Source organism: Lepidochelys kempii, chromosome 8 (assembly GCF_965140265.1).
Source record: "Lepidochelys kempii isolate rLepKem1 chromosome 8, rLepKem1.hap2, whole genome shotgun sequence".
NCBI lineage: Eukaryota > Metazoa > Chordata > Testudines > Cheloniidae > Lepidochelys > Lepidochelys kempii.
This window is the reverse complement of record NC_133263.1, coordinates 99001216-99021298: the sequence shown is the minus strand read 5'-3', so window position 1 is coordinate 99021298 and position 20083 is coordinate 99001216. Positions and strand designations below refer to the sequence as shown.

The 20083-nt window shown below is 41.8% G+C and overlaps 1 long non-coding RNA gene across 1 annotated transcript in view; it reads left to right on the top strand.

Moving 5' to 3' along the window:
* Window positions 1-12854: 12854 nt before the first annotated feature.
* Window positions 12855-20083, top strand: part of LOC140916603 (uncharacterized) — a 62088-nt gene continuing 54859 nt past the window's right edge. Inside the window, exons 1-2 of the long non-coding RNA XR_012160560.1 lie at window positions 12855-13379; window positions 13544-13595. This is a non-coding gene — a long non-coding RNA (uncharacterized lncRNA). The remainder of the gene's footprint in view (window positions 13380-13543; window positions 13596-20083) is intronic.

Sequence of the window (20083 nt, the reverse complement as noted above, 5' to 3'; positions counted from 1 at the left end):
AAAATCTTTGTGCAGCTGGGCGGGTTTTTTTTTTCCCCTCTTCAGTTTTCCCTTAAAACGAAAACCTAAGTGAAATTCAGTTCACTGCAGATTTGCCAATGCATCATATCACTCTAAGGACAGATTAATAATTCCTGAACTTATTTCAACTGAATTTCATGGCCAAGATATCTTGTAACTTTACACCTCCTCACAATGACCTTTATACTGCACTTATTTTACCAAATATCACTGGTAACATTTTTTCCATTCCAACAAGCTTCAGGGCATATATATCGTGCTATTACTTTGGAATTACGATGGTGTAGAGCTCTCTGTAAATAATCAATGACGTGTAGCTCATTCGTTGTAAAATTCTGAAGAGTATTAATACTGAATACTGTTCATCTTTCATGCATTTTGTGTAACTCCAAGTTAACCTTTATGGAGGTACATGCTCATTTCGAGGAATCTCTAAAGCAGCTTTACTCATCTAACCCTGGATAATCACAGATATATATTGTAACAACGGCTGTGTTCAGGCTGAGGGTTTTGACTTCCAAATGGAAAGTGCTGTAACAGAATGCATTGCCGCTGGAGGTTGAACAGGACTAGCTGTCAGTTTCAAAAGTTTTCTTAACTCCTTTAGAGTTGGAGTCTGTTGCTCAGACTCTGTGAGTAACCCCCACCGTGGCTCATGAGGGTGGCACAGGCTGATCCCAGAGTTTGTAAGCTTTCATTGGCAGGATACCTCCTATTGTCAGTCAATGAGATATGACACAGCCATAGGTGTCCTGCGGATCAACAAATTCCTAAACTTGTCCTCCAGAAGTGTGCTGAATATTTGAACTATTGATGGCTGAAGGTGGATTTTTCTAGCATAATGACTGTTGTTGTCAGTGGTTACGCCATTGTGGAAGATCTAAAAAATTTAAGCTTTCTGGAGCCAGCCTGCTGCCATCTAAGATCAGGTACAGCCTAAGGGCTTCTGTTCTCCGGCAGTGTCCTTGAGATGGTGGTTCCATTTTTGGGGAGGGAAGGATATAAACCCAGTTACACTAGTGCTAGTCTGATGAAGTATATACTATCTCCACTGGTGCCTGTCCTCCTGGCCTCACATTTGGCACTGCATACAAAGCTGCTCAGGGAATAGAGCTAGGATTACCAGAAGGAAACCACACAATTCAGATTTCTCATTAGCTACGTCTGTTTTAGACAAGCCTAGTTTTTACAGCGATGATGCTTCTGTGCCTGACTCTGATTTGCACACCAGACCCTTTGAGCTAATCTCTGTCTACGCTGTGGAGTTTGGTGTGTCCATGACGTTGTGTCAGTGTCACTCATTGCTGTTCCCTTAGATTAATGCTGCTGTGGCTCTTCTGTCCTGGACCATCCTGTCCTGCAGAGGGTATCCTGTTCTTCTGCCGTTGTGTCCATTGGCTTTGCAGATACTGACCTGTCTTTGAGTCCTTGAACCCAGAAGTCTCGTCCCATGGACATGAGAGGACTTTATGTGGGGAAGAAAATTTAATTTTCCCTCACATCATTTTCCCCAAGTCATTCCTTTAAGTGGCAAAGATTGTTCCCCCTCTCTCTGCCTTCCCCATAGCCCCATGGAACAAGCAGTAGTTTTGCCCCACAGAACCCTATGATCTAGACCAGCGTTTCTCAACCTTTTTGATACCAGGGACCTACTTGCTGCCTTCCTAGACTGTGTCAGGGAGATGTCAGGGACCAGAGCCAGACAACGGACTGGTCATTGAGGAACAATGATCTAGACTTTCTGCCTATCCTCTTCCAATCTCTCCAAATCCCTGAGCCTCCATGACACGTCTGAGACCCTCTGTCTCCCTCACCCCACTTTCTGACAGCAACTCTCTACTGAAGTGAAGACACTGGAGTCACTATGTAACCTTGGGAAAATCACTATTATATCTTTCTGTGTGAGGTGTAAAATCATTCCAGACTTCTCTGAAAGCTGGTCATTGTTTTCTAGGGGTAGTAAAAATAAATGAAAGGCTTTTCATACTACTAAGTAGCAGCCATAACCCTGAGAATACTTGCATCATTTCACACAACCTACAAGATTGTATTTAGATTTCCCGTGTTCCCCTAGGTTTACAGTAGAATACACTTGGTAAAATAGAAGTGTGTGTCCTACAAACCATATTCAAAAGTACCTTAGAGAGCAGAATAAAACAAGACAGAATATAAGTTAAAGGAAGCACTGAGGTAAACATGGTGCCCAGACATACAGGACTTGGCTGAAAAATTGTCTAAACTCGTCCCATTCCCTCTCATTCCCAGCAATTACACATTAACCATTTTTAATTCCTAGCAATAAATTCCAGCAGGTCACAGCCATACTAGACTGGGAAAATGAAGATCATTCTTACAATTTATTTGTACTGCAGTAGCATCTAGGAGCCCTTGTCATGAACTGGGACCCCATTATGCAGGTGTCTGTACAAACTGTGAGGGAACTGTGTGTTACCCCTATTAATGACAATGTGTGCACCTTTAGGAATGTTTAAAAACTTTAATACCTGGTGTTACAATGGTTAGCAGTTTCTTTCCCCTCATCTCTACCCTTTCCCAGCACTGACAGTTGACTCTGATGTAGTTAAACATGAAGAAGAAGGAATAAATACTTTTTTAAAGGATCACGTTCTCAGCTAGTGTAAATCAGTTGAGGTCAATGGAGCTACACTGATTCACATCAGCTGAGGATTTGGTCCCTATATTGTAATAGGCCCATATTTAACCTAATAGAAGAAAAAACTACAAAATGTGCCTCTAATAACCCTTGTTAAAAATTTTACATTAATCTCCAAATCCAGTTTCACAAATATTTTGAACCTCCACCCTAAAGAGCTTATTGAATTGTGTAAATTGTGCTGTTCTTTTGGTGTAATAACTTGAGAGCTCTTACTGAGTCAACTTTATAATGAATCCTTTCAAATCCTGATGAAAATGGTGCACTTACTAAGGAACTTCACTTGATTTTGAAATTAATGCGGTAATTTAAAACTACTTTGGTAAAAAAGGTTTAATGACAGCTGAATCCTCAGAGAGGACAAAATATGGAGGCTCTCTGAATAAAGAATTTGCTGCTTCTGCTCTTCAGGCTGAGCTGATGGGTAGCAGCTTCCAGGACTGCTATTTGCTGTCATGTAACAAGTGTTCCCGTGGAGCTCTTCATATGGTGACAAGATACTATACCAAACCTACTGACCAAGTGGTCAATGGCAAATCTCCCTTTGACTTCAATTGCACCAGAGTTTCATCCATTGTTGTCTGCTGTGGCCTTGGCTTACTTATAGCCTTCATTAACTTATTCATATTTTACTGACCGAGACTTAGTAACAGAAGTTAGGAACGACCAAGGCCCATAAATTCCTTTGCCCCCTACAATCACAGGAAATTGATCATCTGAGATATGTTTACCTACCCCCAAATGATGATCCTCCAGTGACAACAATTTCTTCTCAAGGTTCTTGACAATATGCTGGGGGTGAGGAATTCTTTCCAGAAACACTAATTTGGTGCTCAGCAAGAATGATCAAAATCCTATTTGCTAAAATCATTAGCACATGGTTCATTATCTAATCTTATTTAAACCATGGGCATCCAAGTAATTCTCTTACTGTTTTTAATCCTTAAATCCCAGTAAAGTGGATTAGGCCAGTATAATTTGGGTATGAACTTCCTACACCTCAGTTACCCTTTGGATACAAGCTAAAAACCACAACACATAGTTAATCTAAACTTCGGGACAAATTATCCTCTGGTGTAAAGCTGCACTCAGTCTCATTGAGCTATGCTGATTTTCTGATTTATGGCAGATGAGATACTGATCTTTTGTTTTTATAATTTTATAATTTTCAGGTGCCTGCAGTTTCTAAACTCTGGGGAAGGCTGACCAGTGCCTCTCATGAACTGCTACCATAACCGCTCCACCTAGGGCATTATATTCAGCTCTCATTAACACCCTTGTAATATTACGGGTTGCAGGGCTGTGACTGGGAGCAGACTGTGGACTATAGTTGTTTCTTGAATGGCATAAGGAAACAGAAGAGGGCCTTAGATGGTGCCAAACTTGACGTGTACTAGGACCTTTTCTCACACAGTTTCCCATCTCTCTCTAGAAATGGGACTTTTTGTATTTGTCCTTGCAGACTGGAAAATGTCCAAGGTGGAAGACTTATGTTCTGTGTCAATGTCCTATTTAGCAATCGTGCTGTCAAAGGGACTACTTGTTAAGGTCCTGGTTTAATCTGCTGCAATATGGCCCCTGTCTGAGAAGGTTAGGAATACTGGAGCAGATCTTTGGCCCTTCTCCAGCACCTTTGTAGCACTGTGGTGATGCTAAGGGTAGTAATTCTGATTTAATAGCCAGCTGAGGATGTACTGGTTTGGGGAATCCCTGTGTGGCATGTAGATGTGGCTGCCATCCTCCTTCACAACCGGCAGTGCTGGCTGTATGGCAAGGTTGCATGGCCTCGGCACCGCTTTGCTCTAATGACCCCGGGCTGCTCCAACAGTCACTTTTGTCCTCTCCAAAACATGGGAGCCAAGCACAACTCGGTTAGGCATAGTGACTGAATCTACAGACTCTTTATGGCTAGTTGCTTTGTAAAGACAAGCCATTGTCTTCACTTCCAATGGGGTGAGATTTTGATTGGCATCTACTTTGGGAAATTGGTCTATTTTGAGCATTTATACGGCCACCATGACCAGAGAAGCTGAGTACCTCGCAATATTTAATACCATCCCACCACCCACCGTGCACAGGATAGTGAAGCATGGAGGCACAGATCCTCAGGGATTTTGGCACTTAAGCTTAAGTGCCTAAATACTTTTGAGGATCTGGGCCAGAGAGACCTAGGGCAAGCCCACACAGGACGTCTGTAGCACAGCAGGGAATTGAACCAAGTCTCTTACACCCCAGGGTGGTTCCCTAACTGGGTCATCCTTTCCAGGATGATAATGAAATCAGAAGAAAATCATCTGCAGTATCCATACCTCTGGACACAGCATTTGATTTTATAGTTTTGCAACTGTCCTCATTGTTGAAAGTGCACCAGTTTCTTTTCCAAGAGAGGATTGCTACTTATTTAGGTAAGTCTCATACTCTAAGACTTGTCTAAGTATTAGATTCCATGAATTCCTATGGAAGCTTAAATGACCAAATATTTGATTTTTAAAAAAGGATTTGCTTTCAGGTTAATCATAGATTGGTTTGTTAGGAATGGTGGAGATCATGTTTCTGAAAAAGTTTATGCAGCCAGTTGGTCTGAAATTTTAGCATCAGCTTTATTCTCAGACCATCCCTGTTTGGCCATATCTATGTGATTATTAAATAATGCAGATGATGCTAAAATAGTGGCGGTGGTTAAAACTCTGAAGGATGTTACTGTTTATAGAATTATATTGTTAGCTTAATTGGACAGGTTCAGAGGTGGAGCAGGAGGAAATTTAACATGTCTATATGCAATGAAAGATGAAAAAAAAAATCCCAACCAAAATTCTTGAATTTACAAGAGCAATTTTACTGGTTGGTGTCTGAACTGCAAATTCATCAGGACAGTGACCTTATCTTTATTCCAATCTGCAAAATATCTAGTACATTGCCACTATACCAATAATAAATAATGATGGTCATAATGAGGTGATGCACTGAGACAGAAATAATGCCAAAGCTAAATATAGATGAAATTGTGATGGATTTAGTTAATACGGGGAGGTAAAAAAACCCCTGATGTAGGAACTGATCCAACACTTAAATTCTTAGTTCAGCATACAGCAACACTGAAGAAAATTAATAGGATGCTGGCATGCATTAAAAAGGAGGTATATATGTAACAAATCCAATACATTTCTGTTTTCACTTCAGAAGGCCCTGTGGTGGTTAGACCATACTTGAAGTATAGTGTCCAGTTTTGGTCACGAGAGTAGAAAACAGATAGAGTTAAACTAGATAGAGTATGGCAGAGGACAACCCAAACAGTTCATGGATTGGCGGGGGCTCATCAGTAGTTGAGACAATGATGAAACGGGGATTATTTAGCTCCAAGGAAAAGTGATTAAGAGGTGAATGACTCAAACATTTTAAACCAGATAAGGGTTATTATATAATTAAACTTGGCGAGACTAGAACTAAGGGACACAGGATTAAATAGGCCATCCTCACAGAGTTTACAGTACACAGGTGGAAGTGGATGTGGTTGGAGTGCTGGCTGGAGTCATTGCACTCCACATATGGGATACATAGTTTTTGAAGGTCTTTTCCCTGGCAGGTGGTAGAAGCTAAATAAAGTGTTCTCCTCCTCTGCCACATCATCAACAAACCCCAGGTAGCAAAATTGTTCCAGGTAGGTAGACAGACTGGTGGATCCAGGCTGCCTCCATTTTGAAACAGAATTGACTATCTCTTGCTATGAGTAACTTAGTGTCTATATCATGGATAAAACTGATTGGATCCTATGTGGATCAACCAGCTTCATGATAGCAGAATTAGGTCATGACGAAAGAAATTCAGTGTCATCTATGGATGTCTAACTCACTATTTATCACCTTGGGTACTCCTGTGGCCCCCAAAACCATAGTCTCAGAACACCCCATAATGTTTAACATATTTGTTGTTGAGGTTCTAGAGACAGTGAGGGTAGGAATCAAACACTGACTACAGCAAAGAGGGGGCTGGTTTTCATCCTCCATGTGGGTAGGATGAATAATTAAATAAAAAAAATCAGGAGGTTCTGAAAGTTTAGGCATGCTGGGTAGAATTTTTTGATGAACAAACGACTCGATTTGCTACTGATGGATGGAAGATGTGGGATCTGCACTGAGATAGTGCCGATGTGGGAATTAAATAGCGCAGGGAGGAGAAATGAGCTATGCCTGACCAGAGAAGAAAAGAGGACACAGTGGCTATTAACAGTGAAATATTATGTTGGTTTTTCTAATTAGCAAATGCTAATTGTAGGAATGACTATACAGTACAACAGAAGAACCAAATCTCAAGTGGAAGTAGGTGATAGCAAAATATTATTAAGCCAAAAAGTATAATGAGGAAGATATAAAATGGAAAAGGTGATTGTTCCTTCAAGCAAGAAAATGTTATTACCAACAAACAAACAAATTTTCACTGTACTTATACAACACAAAATTGCTTGAACTATCTTTTGCATAAAAAGTCTAGAAAGGTGTATTACAATTTGGAAAAATCAGATTGGAGTAAATTGGGGAAACTCAGTGAAGTACAGAAATATCTAGAGAGAAAGGATACTCTAGAGCAAGAAAATAAGCAGTGTGTTATAACTATGTAAGATAAGGAAAAGAAGGAAAAAAGAAAGATGCATAGGATTAAATTTCCAGAATGGTTTAAGAAAATAGATTAGTAAATTCATATGCAGATAAAAGAGAATGTATCAGACAGAACAACCTTATACATTCTTTAAAGTAGGGATCACAATTACTTCAGCATTTGGTGGGTGGGGAGAAACGAATAGTGAAACGAAAAGGAGTACTTGTGGCACCTTAGAGACTAACAAATTTATTTGAGCATGAGCTTTCGTGAGCTACAGCAAACTGACACTTGCTCATGAAGCTACTCTCTTTCAGATGTTAGTGTCCTGATAGATTGTCTTTGTGATGGAACCCACAAGATCAGAATCTGCTCTGGCCTGTGTTTTAGAAAACACACCATGTCTGATTAATAAAACACAAGTTGCTGCACAAATAGGATTCAGTGATCATATCATTAGAGCTGAAATAGTTGTAAGAAAAACATAGTAGCACCAAGTATTGTTCTCTTTACAGTCAGACTTTTAGAGAATTCAGAATGAAGGAAACAAATGTGTCTAGAATACACTAGTTGACAGGAAAGATATTCTGGTGCATTGGAAAATATTTTTAAAACAGATAAGGAGGATATAATCCAAATTAATTTCCACCAAAACCCACAGGATATCAATTAAAGACTTCCTAAAGTTAAACACAGTTTTTCCAGGATGTATAACCACAGACATTCTGATAAAATTGGCACAGCCAAAAAAACCAACCTACCTTCACTGGAAAAATATTAATATTTAATAATTAATATTGGGGGAAAACATACGTTAAATGTTATGAGAAGAGAAACTGAACAGATTGGGACTACTTACCTTAGAAAGGAGATGAATAAAAGAGGATATGATAAACTTATACAAAATAATAAATGGAACAGAGATGATCATCTTCTGTTCATCCATTCTCATAATACAAGTACAAGGGGATATTTAATAAAACTGAAAGGGGGCAAATTAAAAAGTGAGAAGGAAATGTATTATCTCACACACTTCACCTGCGGAACTCCTTATCACTGGATATCATCAAGGTCAAGAGTTTACCAGGATTTCAAAAAGGATTAGTCATTCTTAAGGATAACAAGATCATCCAGAGTTATAACACATATTAAAAAATAAACAACATTTTGAAAGGGCTATAAACCTTCATGCTGTATGAGCCAGCCTATAAATATTGGGGGTTAGGAGGAAACTTTCCCTGGGAGCAGGTTATCCCATAACTGAAGCATTGCTGTCACCTGTCTCTGGTGCTGGCGGATCTCAGAGACAGGATACCAAACAAAGTGGACCTCTGTTCTTACCCAGTCTGGCAATTCCTATTTTCCGGGTGGGGATGCAGTGCCTAGATACCACAGTAATGGAAACCAAATAAATGATTGCAATAATCATAAATAGAGTATTCAGAATATTTTCTGCAGCTTTCTAGTATATGGAACATCAGAGCATGGTTTCATGATCACTATTCCAAATACTGTTGGAATAGATGCAGCCTCTCTTCTTTTCCTATTCATATTCACATCAGTGTCACATTATACACTTTCTTGTACGTAGGCAGGATTGGGCATGTGCAGGAACCTCACTCTTCTTATAACATTGCATATCTTGGCCCTCATCCTGCAATCAGACCTTTAGGACCACAGGGAGCCCTTTTGACTCTAATGGGAATCTCCTCCGATGGCTCTGATTATGGGATTACGGCTATACCTTGTTCACAAGAAAGGATTAGGGAGCAAGGGAAGGCAAGATGGACATAAATGCACAAACCTGCAAACATGAGCCAATGCAGCATCCTGGATGTGTTGGTGGTGGGTCACTCTACTGAGGTGGTGGGATTTGAACAACTTTGTACTTCTTGTTTGAAGAATAGATAGGGTTTTGTAAAATTTCAGCATAGGCAGGCATTTTTCAAAGTTACTACTAGTGCAATTTTAATGAAGTTGGGGTGTGTATTGCTTTTTGTTATCTGTTGGAGATGGAAGTAAAGCTTTATGATGTGTTGGGATGCATTTTCCATGGTGGGGTAAGGAATATCAAAGTGGCAAGGAACGAAGGAGACTTTTCCCTTACCTTCTGCTGTCTATGCTTCTCAGTTATGGGATGTGCCTTGGTACAACCTTAACTATCCCTAAACAAAGTCTTTGTTTGAGTTAATCATTTTAAGGTTGAAAGTCATCCACAAGAACCTCTGGGTTACCTGAAGGAGGGAAAGTGGATTTATTTTACTTTGCAGATCCAGGAAAATGGAAGTACCTTGTTGCTTAGCAATGAGTCCTTCAGGGCCCCGATCCTGCACTGAGAACTGTGTGCACACCGATGTACAGCCCCACTGAAGGTGATGGGAGTCTAAAAGTATAGCTGCCAGCACAGGGGCACAGCTCAGATGAGCAAGGAACAGCGTTGATAGGACTTACAAGGAATCCCACCTATTCCTCGTCAGTGGAAAGGATGCTGGTTACAACAAATGCATTGAGAACAGTGGTGATTTAATAATACTTTTCTATTTCCCATCTTAATGTCACTCTCTCCGTTTTGCAGGGCAGAGGGATGAGGCTTGGGCCAAGATCTGATTTCACCATTGTGAAATGCTCCTATCCCCAAGAAGGTTCTATGAACTCATGCACAGAAAGCTGCATCCATTCCAATCTGAAGTCTGGCTAAATAAACTTTGTTGCCTGTGTGTGAGCTCCAAACCACAAGAAAGCTTAACAGCCATACAGCTCCTAAGTGCATGAGTAAGTTATCACATCTGGGAGATTTCAGAGTAACAGCCATGTTAGTCTGTATTTGCAAAAAGAAAAGGAGTACTTGTGGCACCTTAGAGACTAACCAATTTATTTGAGCATAAGCTTTCATGAGCTACAGCTCACTTCATCAGATGCATACTGTGGAAAGTACAGAAGATGTTTTTATACACACAAACCATGAAAAAATGGGTGATTATCACTACAAAAGGTTTTCTCTCCCCCCACCCCACTCTCCTGCTGGTAATAGCTTATGTAAAGTGATCACTCTCCTTACATCTGGGAGAGTAGAGTTTTTATTCAAGTGGCATATACAGGGCCATTTGGTATAGGAGCTAAGATTCCTATAGGGACCCCCTTACGGGCATAATACACCACTTTTGCCCAAACCTCACCCCCTATTAAAGGAGTTTTCCCTGTGTTAGAAAATGAATTTAATTTAAACCTCATGTTTAACAAATTCATCCTGGCTCTTCTCTCATGATCCAGGGGAACATGGTGTGGTGTGGTTACAGCACAGCCTGGGAGTTGGGAAATTGGGGTTCCATTCCCACCTGTGCCACTAACTTGCTGTGTGACTTGGACCACACCCCCTAAACGCTCTGTGCCTCAGTTTCCCCATTGGGGAAATGGAACTAACACTTTCTACCTTTATGGAGGAGGAGGAGGATGGCATTCATTATTAGAATTGTAATCTGCTTTGAGATCTGCAGATGAAAAGCCCAGTTGAAGTGCAAGGCGTTATCCTCTCTCATGGCAGGGGAGAATTTTTGTTTTTGCAACATCTGTGATTACCCCCTGAAAAATTATTCCCTTGCCCCCCTCCACAACAATATACGCCAAACAACCCCAGAGGAAGTAACATTGTGACTGGCTGGAGGAGCGTCAATGGACATCGAAGTGTGGCTTTATCACTTTAATAAACTGCTCCTCTAACAGAAATGGCTCCAGTCTTCAAATTTAACCCCTGAGAACTACAATTATTTTATCTACCAATCTTTAGGATTACTGACACCCTCAAAGGGAAAAGCTGTTGCCTTAGATTAGCCAGAGCAACTACCGTTCTGTCCTCCTTAGAGACAGAGGATAGCTGTTTTATCCCTGGGAAATCTATATAATCCAAAAATTAATCTGGAAGACCTGAGCTCTTTGCCGCAAAAGGCCATTCCTAACAAACTGCTTTCTCCACAGTAGAGCCACATTTTCACGTTCTCTCTCTGTCACACACACATGAGTAAAAAGAGTCATAATTGTCCTAATAAAAGTGCTTTAGCATCAAAGACAGCAACAATCACAATATAATTTCTTACCCAGAAACAGTTTATCCAGGGACAGAAATGGTTCCTAGATTCCTAACTCTGAGAAGGGAGTTAATTATCGCTAGTTAAATGAAAGCACTGAGGAGACTGGATGAACAGCTTTTTCTTAGATTTCCTGCAAATATCTCTTAGCCTTCAAAATAGTTGGTACCATCTGTGACTTGGCTTTAAAATCATTGTGGGATGGAAGTAACTCAAGATGCAACACCTGAGCTGCTTCATTAGCCTGATTTACCACCCTGGTTCTCATTTTCAGCAATCTGCTAGTTTTGCATGCAGGAGGAACAGCCACCACTCCTTGCTGCATTATCTGAGTCTTTTGTCCTCCCAATCAGAGTGAAAGGCATGCTTTTTGCAAGAACACAAAAGCATTTTTTAAGAATTCCCGTAAAAATCGCACTGCAATTTAGAAACAGGGAAAAAAAGAAATCCCTTTTGGGAACAAAAGCCATTCCCTGATTTTTTTTTTTTTTTCACTGAAGGACTGGACTAGGACTCAGGAGACCTGGGTTGTATTCGCAGCTTGGTCAGTAGTCTGCTAGCTGACCTTGGACAAGACATGTCACTTCCCCATGCCTCAGTTTCCCCATCTATAGAATAGAGTTATGATGCCTACCTCCTTTGTAAAGCACTTTGAGATCTTCTGATGTACAGTGCTATATAAGTGTTAGATATTATATATATTATTTAAATAGCATATCTATCTATCTGTCCTTTAAGATTGTATGTAGTTTGGAAATTACTTTCCGAGAAACCCTGATTGTGGGACAAGACTGATCTGAGATCTATAGCAAACACTACAAGCTGGTAATGTCACCGCTTCTCTGAGCAAGGTGGTAAGGGGAGAGGGAGTTTACAGTAAAAGCAGAGATTGTGGTGTGTGTAAACTTTCTAACTTCTTTTATAACTGATGTCGTCTGAGTTATCCCACCCACTCTTGCTAGTGATGGAAAATTTTTGAGTGCAACCTATTGAAAATGAGCATAAAATACTGTAGATTCTCTCTTCTCCTAAGGACGTTTATAGCATGTGGCAAGTAAAGAAGGCCTTGCAGTCAGCAGGAAACCTGTGGGGCTTTTTGTTTACCTTTATTTCTGTTTATTTATTTATTGCTGAGGATTTTTTCCTCAAAATTAGTGCTCTCTAAATTCTCTGAGCACGGGAGTTAAACTACTTTTTCTGATAAACCTGGAAACTTGATGACTTGAAAAAATCCTTCCATGTCAATTCTGCAGTTCATATTCCTGCTGAGATTGTATCTAATTTTGAAAATCTTCACACTTGTGCCCTGCCATCATGTGTAATCTTTTATGCATGGCTACCTCCACTGCTGCTGAAGCAGTTGCTATGCGACAGATGAACCTGCTCCGTGGGGCCCTGACATTAGTAAAAGCAAATTGACCACAGGAGCACTAATCTAGCATGAAAAGCAGTTGGTGCCATGCATTTCCCTGAGAAGGATTACCTAATCAACAAGCAAAATCTCCTTTCAAACGTGAGCTGAATTACCTGGGCCTGGATTTCCCCTGTTTCACACCTTTTGGCTATATTGAATCATCCTACAGGGTAAAGTCTACAAAGGTGCAATTCTCAAGAGGAGCAGAGACTTGCCCCATTTTGGATTCTGCCGCCCTCGCTGTAGCATGTTTGCAAATTTGTCATCTGGGCCGATACTCACGTAATTTGTTTTGTGGTGGGTTTTTTTCCCAAGGTTACTAAAACTGGGAATGAAGACGAAAGCTAGCCAGACAAAAGGGGCCTGTCGCTTTCTTATCACACCTCTGATAGCACCTATGAATGTTTAGTGTGAATAAAGAGTTGGTTACAACAAAGATGGCCCAGCACCTGTCGTTGGAAACCAAGGTCCAGTTCATAACGGAAAGTATCGTAGCTCGCTGTTGCTTTCATGCTAAAAGTCATCTAAGGGGAACTGTACTTTACCAGATGGAGCTGTGCTAATACTATTCATGATTTAACTCTTCAAGTGCTAGGTAATTTTCTTTGGATCAATTGCCAACCCTAAGATTACAGCCATTGGAAAAAATGTGCCATAGCGGCCTTGAAGTCTTGACCCACAGTTTGGATGCTCTGGCTGATAATTTACTGTACTTCTTTGGGGGCAGAAAGGATTTTTAACCCTTATCTTTTGTTACAGGTGGACGGACGTGCTGGAGAAAGAGAGGGCAGCACTTTGAAAGTGTGACAAGGTAGAGAAGTTTGGCTTTTATGATGTGAAGCTAACAGCTGTATGTATTTCTTGAGTTACTTCGTTATGAACACTGGGGGCTGGCATTTTCAAGGTGTTCTGAAACCAGGGGCCCAAATTTGCTTGACTGAGGGCCTGGGAGGTGTCATTAATTTGCATAAAAAAGAAGTAGATTGCTGCCACCCTCCAGGTTCTTGTAGGGGTGCAGTGCATGGAGAAAAGAGGTTCCAGCAGGGAATTCCCCTCAGATCCAGGTGGTGTGTCGCAGGCTGGAACAGTTAGTCTCCACGAGCTGCATTTCACTGTCACAAGGGAGTATTCCAGCACTCGGTGCACAACGTCTGTGTCTGAGGCCATCCCTTTACTCAGGCCCCGCTCCTGCAACGTGCTCAGCAACACTCCCTCCCGTTGTGGTGGAATTTGCTTGGTGTCTTTCAGGAGCCGCTTGGCACTTCATAGGATCAGACCCTGAGTGACATCTTACGGCCAGTCTGCTGGTCTTCAAGGCTTATAAAGGATCTCAGCAAAATAAATAGAAGCATTTCCCTTTCTATGAAATCTTAATCTCCTCTTTCCTTAACGCTCAATATATCTAAGCTTCCAAACAAAATCGCAGTTACAATGGGACTCGCTCTCGTCCAAAATAGTCATTTCATTTAACTCATCAAATGAGTTTTTTCTCTAGTGTGGCTTCTGTTTACTGCTTAAGCTCTTGCCAAGGCAGTCAGTGCAGGGGTGACTGACTATTCAGTGTGCCACACATAGGGACTTAGCAATGTGACTCCCATTAACCTGAATGGGACTCATGCAGCTAAATCCCCACCCTGAATATTTAACCTCCCTGTCTCTGTCTATTCCAGTCTGTATAAATTGCCTTGATGAGGGAAATAAATAGAAACAAATACACTCTGACTCTAACGTAATGTTTAAACATATGCAGGTTCAATATTCGCTCAAGCTGGACGCAGAGGGATCTTACATTAGTCCACTTGTGACCCACCATTATGCACTGTACATCGCCACAACAGTGATTTGTTTTACAAACTGACAGGTTTCAGAGTAACAGCCGTGTTAGTCTGTATTCACAAAAAGAAAAGGAGGACTTGTGGCACCTTAGAGACTAACCAATTTATTAGAGCATAAGCTTTCGTGAGCTACAGCTCACTTCCTCAGATGCATATCGTGGAAACTGCAGCAGGCTTTATATATACACAGAGAATATGAAACAATACCTACTCCCACCCCACTGTCCTGCTGGTAATAGCTTATCTAAAGTGATCATCAGGTGGGCCATTTCCAGCACAAATCCAGGTTTTCTCACCCTCCACCCCCCCACACAAGTCTCTAAGGTGCCACAAGTCCTCCTTTTCTTTTTGTTTTACAAACGTTACCCTGCTTATATGGAGGCCTTGGTATCGGAAAGCTTTTGGTCGTTTAAATTTTGCATTAATGGCTTTTTGTGCAAGATTATCCACTGCCAAGTGTGAGGAGTTACAAGACTGTTTGGGCCCAGAATGCAGTATTCATACTTTGTACAGAACGTCATACGTGGCCTTCACTCACACCGTCTTGGTTGTTTATGTCATCAGCTCTCACAACCTAATCAAGGTCAGGCCTGGTCAGTACTCAGATGGGAAAATAAATGCTTCATGACCACCACTATGTTGGTACTGAACTAGCATAGCATGAGGTGGGGATGAACTGCTGGAGGGCCCCCTTTCATATGTCCGATTAAGCCAGGCACTTGTTGCTAAAGTTCCCACACTAGCATTTTTTTGCAAGAGTAGGAGTGTATCAACCCTGGTGTCTTGGCCAAATTGCCATTTGGATATCTATTTATTTATTTTGAATGATCACCACATCCTTTATCTATAGATAAAACTCATCTCAAGTCCTGGCTGGGTTTGCAAGACAAAATCATTAAAACCGAACTTACATTGAGGATCATGCAGTATTAGAATAATAACAAGGGGCCAAATGCACTTTCAACACAGCTCCTAGGGCACTGAATTAAGTGGGGCAGGATCAGGCACCTAGACTCAGATCCTCATAGGTATCTAGGTGCTTAACTCCCATTGAAATCATCCCATTGAAATTGAAACCTTTGAGGATCTGGGTCCTTGAGAAGTAGATGGGAGTTGCATGTATCTATCTGAGGGCAGATCTCTCCCCAGGACACTGTCTGAAAATAGTAACTCTCCCCTATTCTAAAGATTATCATCATTGTACGTTATTTACCCACAATCCTAATTGTTGGGTAAGTTAAATAGTTTCTGCTCTGATCCCACTGTGAAATATGAATCAAAAGCTTCAGATTCCAGCCAAAGCTGGTGCTATTTTATTTTTTTGACACAAAGGGAAGAATGACTAGAAATGCCATGTTTATTTTGACAATAATATATTTGCCTTTTCAGTACTTGTGACCTTCTTTCGTGCATTTCATTGAATCTGAAAGATAAGTCACTATCCCTTAGCCCAGGGCACGTCAGGAATCGGAGAGAAGGATGGGAGTGGAAAGGCACAAACACTTTGAAATCAGAGTAGGGGTGGGGAGGGGGCGGTAAAAAATTGAAACTGCAATCCTGTACGTTTCATGTGATGAAAACTAATTATAAAATCAGAATGTATTACCATAATTGTTTATATCTATGTTTTAAGGAATTTGCTGTCTTCTGAATCTAATAAACGAAGGAACTGGAGCTTGACTGCTACAACAGTTTTTAATCTGTTTGGAAATGACTCCAAACAATGAAGAAATGCTTTCCAATATTACATGAAAATGATACAGTAAGGAAAGAAAATGGAAGGGAAAGGGAAGCCTTTTTAAAAAACCCTTAATTTTTAATATTGAATCATTAAGAGCAAGATTGTGCCTGGTTGATTTGGGGTACATGGTGGGAGATGAGGGCATAAAAAGACATCCCCATGCTTATGTGACCTACCAAAGTACCAGGCAGAAATCCAAGTGTTGCTCTGCAAAGGCGCCGTAAATCCATTGACCCCTCTGCATCAGGTGGGTGACCACAGCAAGTTACCAACTGCTTCCCATGAAAGGGATGTGGCATCTGCGTACCTGGGAGCTCCAGGAAGTGTTCTGCCCTCCTGAGGTGGAACGATACCACTCCACCCCTTACTACTGACTGTGCCTAATGACACAGTCTGGCTCTAAATGAGCCCCACTGAATATGAAATATATTGTGAACATCTCACTCTCTGTGTGTTTATGGTATGATGTGGCATCTGAGCATGTGACTGTACCGCTCAGCTGAGACAGGAGAATAGAATAGAAAGAGCAGAAATGTGTATATACGCTATAGTTTCAGAGCAGGCCAGGTGGACAGGGGCTTAGTGTAGTTGTTTAATGTCAACCTGGGTTCTTAATCCCACTTCAGGTCACAAAAGGAAAATGAATTTGTTTGTCTCTTCACTTGATCCTCACTTGTCCCCATCATGAAACTGTCCTATTGTGCAACACAGTTGTCAGAGTCTGCTCAACAGATGCCTGCGACTGAAAAAGTCGGGGTGGTCTGAGAAGTAGCTGGATTGGAGAATAAATGTACTCTGCAAGACAGTGGAGCACTCATTGCCTAGGAGGTGAATTTAGTAGCCAATCCAGTTTAAAAATAATAAAGGGAGCTGGATGATTCAGGGAGATGGCAAAGGGTTAGGGAGCCTTTGACCTCTAGGTTACTGCTTTGTATCTAGTTCAGGTCAGTAATAACTTAAAGATCTTGGATGAGATTTTTAAAAGGCACAAAGTTCAGTTAAGCCTCTTACTCCCATTTATGTCTTTGAAAATCTCCTCCACCATCCTCTGACGGTTGTCGGGTGCCCTATGTGACATGACACAGGGGTCTGCATTTGCTTCCTAATGACTAGGGCTCTGTATCATACAAACCTGAACCACAACTCTTGCTCAGCCTCAGCAAAGAGGCCAAGATCTGAATGGGCAGGAAGTGTGAATTGCCCTTGCATCCCATAGGTGCTTTTTCTGGATTGGGATATTTCGATGTGGAGGTGTGCACCAGCTTCCACAGCTGGTGCCTGTGCTATACTTGTTCTGCAGATAAAAAGAGGATGTGGGTCTCAATCCCACAAAGCACTTCAACACATAAATAGTCCCACTAACTCAAAGGGTTTACTCACATCCTTAAAGCTAAGTGTGTACTTGAGTGCATTTTGGGTTCAGGGCCTAAGGTCCCATGGCTTTCAGTCTGGCACCTTTCACCAGCACTCACATTACGCAAATCTTTTTTTACAATAGAAGAGCCAGTAATGTTTTGTTTGAATATTGTCAAGTTCCAAGGATGGTAGTCGAACAGGAGCCGTATCTCTGATTCCAACAGAAACAAAAAGCATTTCACATTTGTTCAGTTGAAGCCAGTGAAATTGTCCCTTTTCAATCAAGTTTTGGCCAATATAAATGTTCTGCAAGGCTGAAATGGTGTGTTCCCAAATCTTGCTACAGAATGAATATCCAAAACAATACAGTCATTTTGAACAGCTAAGAGAGTAGAGAGTGCTCTCTACTCTGTGTGGGCCCCTTACTAAATGAGGGAGGCAACCTAGTGACAGAGGATGTGGAAAAAGCTAATGTACTCAATGCTTTTTTTGCCTCTGTTTTCACTAACAAGGTCAGCTCCCAGACTGCTGCGCTGGGCATCACAAAATGGGGAAGAGATGGCCAGCCCTCTGTGGAGATAGAGGTGGTTAGGGACTATTTAGAAAAGCTGGACGTGCACAAGTCCATGGGGCCGGACGAGTTGCATCCGAGAGTGCTGAAGGAATTGGCGGCTGTGATTGCAGAGCCATTGGCCATTATCTTTGAAAACTCGTGGCGAACCGGGGAAGTCCCGGATGACTGGAAAAAGGCTAATGTAGTGCCAATCTTTAAAAAAGGGAAGAAGGAGGATCCTGGGAACTACAGGCCAGTCAGCCTCACCTCAGTCCCTGGAAAAATCATGGAGCAGGTCCTCAAAGAATCAATCCTGAAGCACTTGCATGAGAGGAAAGTGATCAGGAACAGCCAGCATGGATTCACCAAGGGAAGGTCATGCCTGACTAATCTAATCGCCTTTTATGATGAGATTACTGGTTCTGTGGATGAAGGGAAAGCAGTGGATGTATTGTTTCTTGACTTTAGCAAAGCTTTTGACACGGTCTCCCACAGTATTCTTGTCAGCAAGTTAAGGAAGTATGGGCTGGATGAATGCACTATAAGGTGGGTAGAAAGCTGGCTAGATTGTCGGGCTCAACGGGTAGTGATCAATGGCTCCATGTCTAGTTGGCAGCCGGTATCAAGTGGAGTACCCCAAGGGTTGGTCCTGGGGCCGGTTTTGTTCAATATCTTCATAAATGATCTGGAGGATGGTGTGGATTGCACTCTCAGCAAATTTGCGGATGATACTAAACTGGGAGGAGTGGTAGATACGCTGGAGGGGAGGGATAGGATACAGAAGGACCTAGACAAATTGGAGGATTGGGCCAAAAGAAATCTGATGAGGTTCAATAAAGATAAGTGCAGGGTCCTGCACTTAGGACGGAAGAACCCAATGCACAGCTACAGACTAGGGACCGAATGGCTAGGCAGCAGTTCTATGGAAAAGGACCTAGGGGTGACAGTGGACGAGAAGCTGGATATGAGTCAGCAGTGTGCCCTTGTTGCCAAGAAGGCCAATGGCATTTTGGGATGTATAAGTAGGGGCATAGCCAGCAGATCGAGGGACGTGATCGTTCCCCTCTATTCGACATTGGTGAGGCCTCATCTGGAGTACTGTGTCCAGTTTTGGGCCCCACACTTCAAGAAGGATGTGGATAAATTGGAGAGAGTCCAGCGAAGGGCAACAAAAATGATTAGGGGACTGGAACACATGACTTATGAGGAGAGGCTGAGGGAGCTGGGACTGTTTAGCCTGCAGAAGAGAAGAATGAGGGGGCATTTGATAGCTGCTTTCAACTACCTGAAAGGGGGTTCCAAAGAGGATGGCTCTAGACTGTTCTCAATGGTAGCAGATGACAGAACGAGGAGTAATGGTCTTAAGTTGCAGTGGGGGAGGTTTAGATTGGATATTAGGAAAAACTTTTTCACTAAGAGGGTGGTGAAACACTGGAATGCGTTACCTAGGGAGGTGGTAGAATCTCCTTCCTTAGAGGTTTTTAAGGTCAGGCTTGACAAAGCCCTGGCTGGGATGATTTAACTGGGAATTGGTCCTGCTTCGAGCAGGGGGTTGGACTAGATGACCTTCTGGGGTCCCTTCCAACCCTGATATTCTATGCTGAAAGCACAGGTCAGCTATTTATCCATAAGGCAAGGTAGAGGCAAGTGAATTTCTCACACTCCTCAGGCAATGTAAAGTGTTCACTCTCTCTCTCTTTCTGAAGACGAAAGCAACATTTGTAGCTTGCTGTAAGAAATTAAGTTTGCTAGAGGACATTCTGCTTCTGGTCCAGCTTGTGTATATCTCCCATGTGCCTCTGAAATTTTCTGCT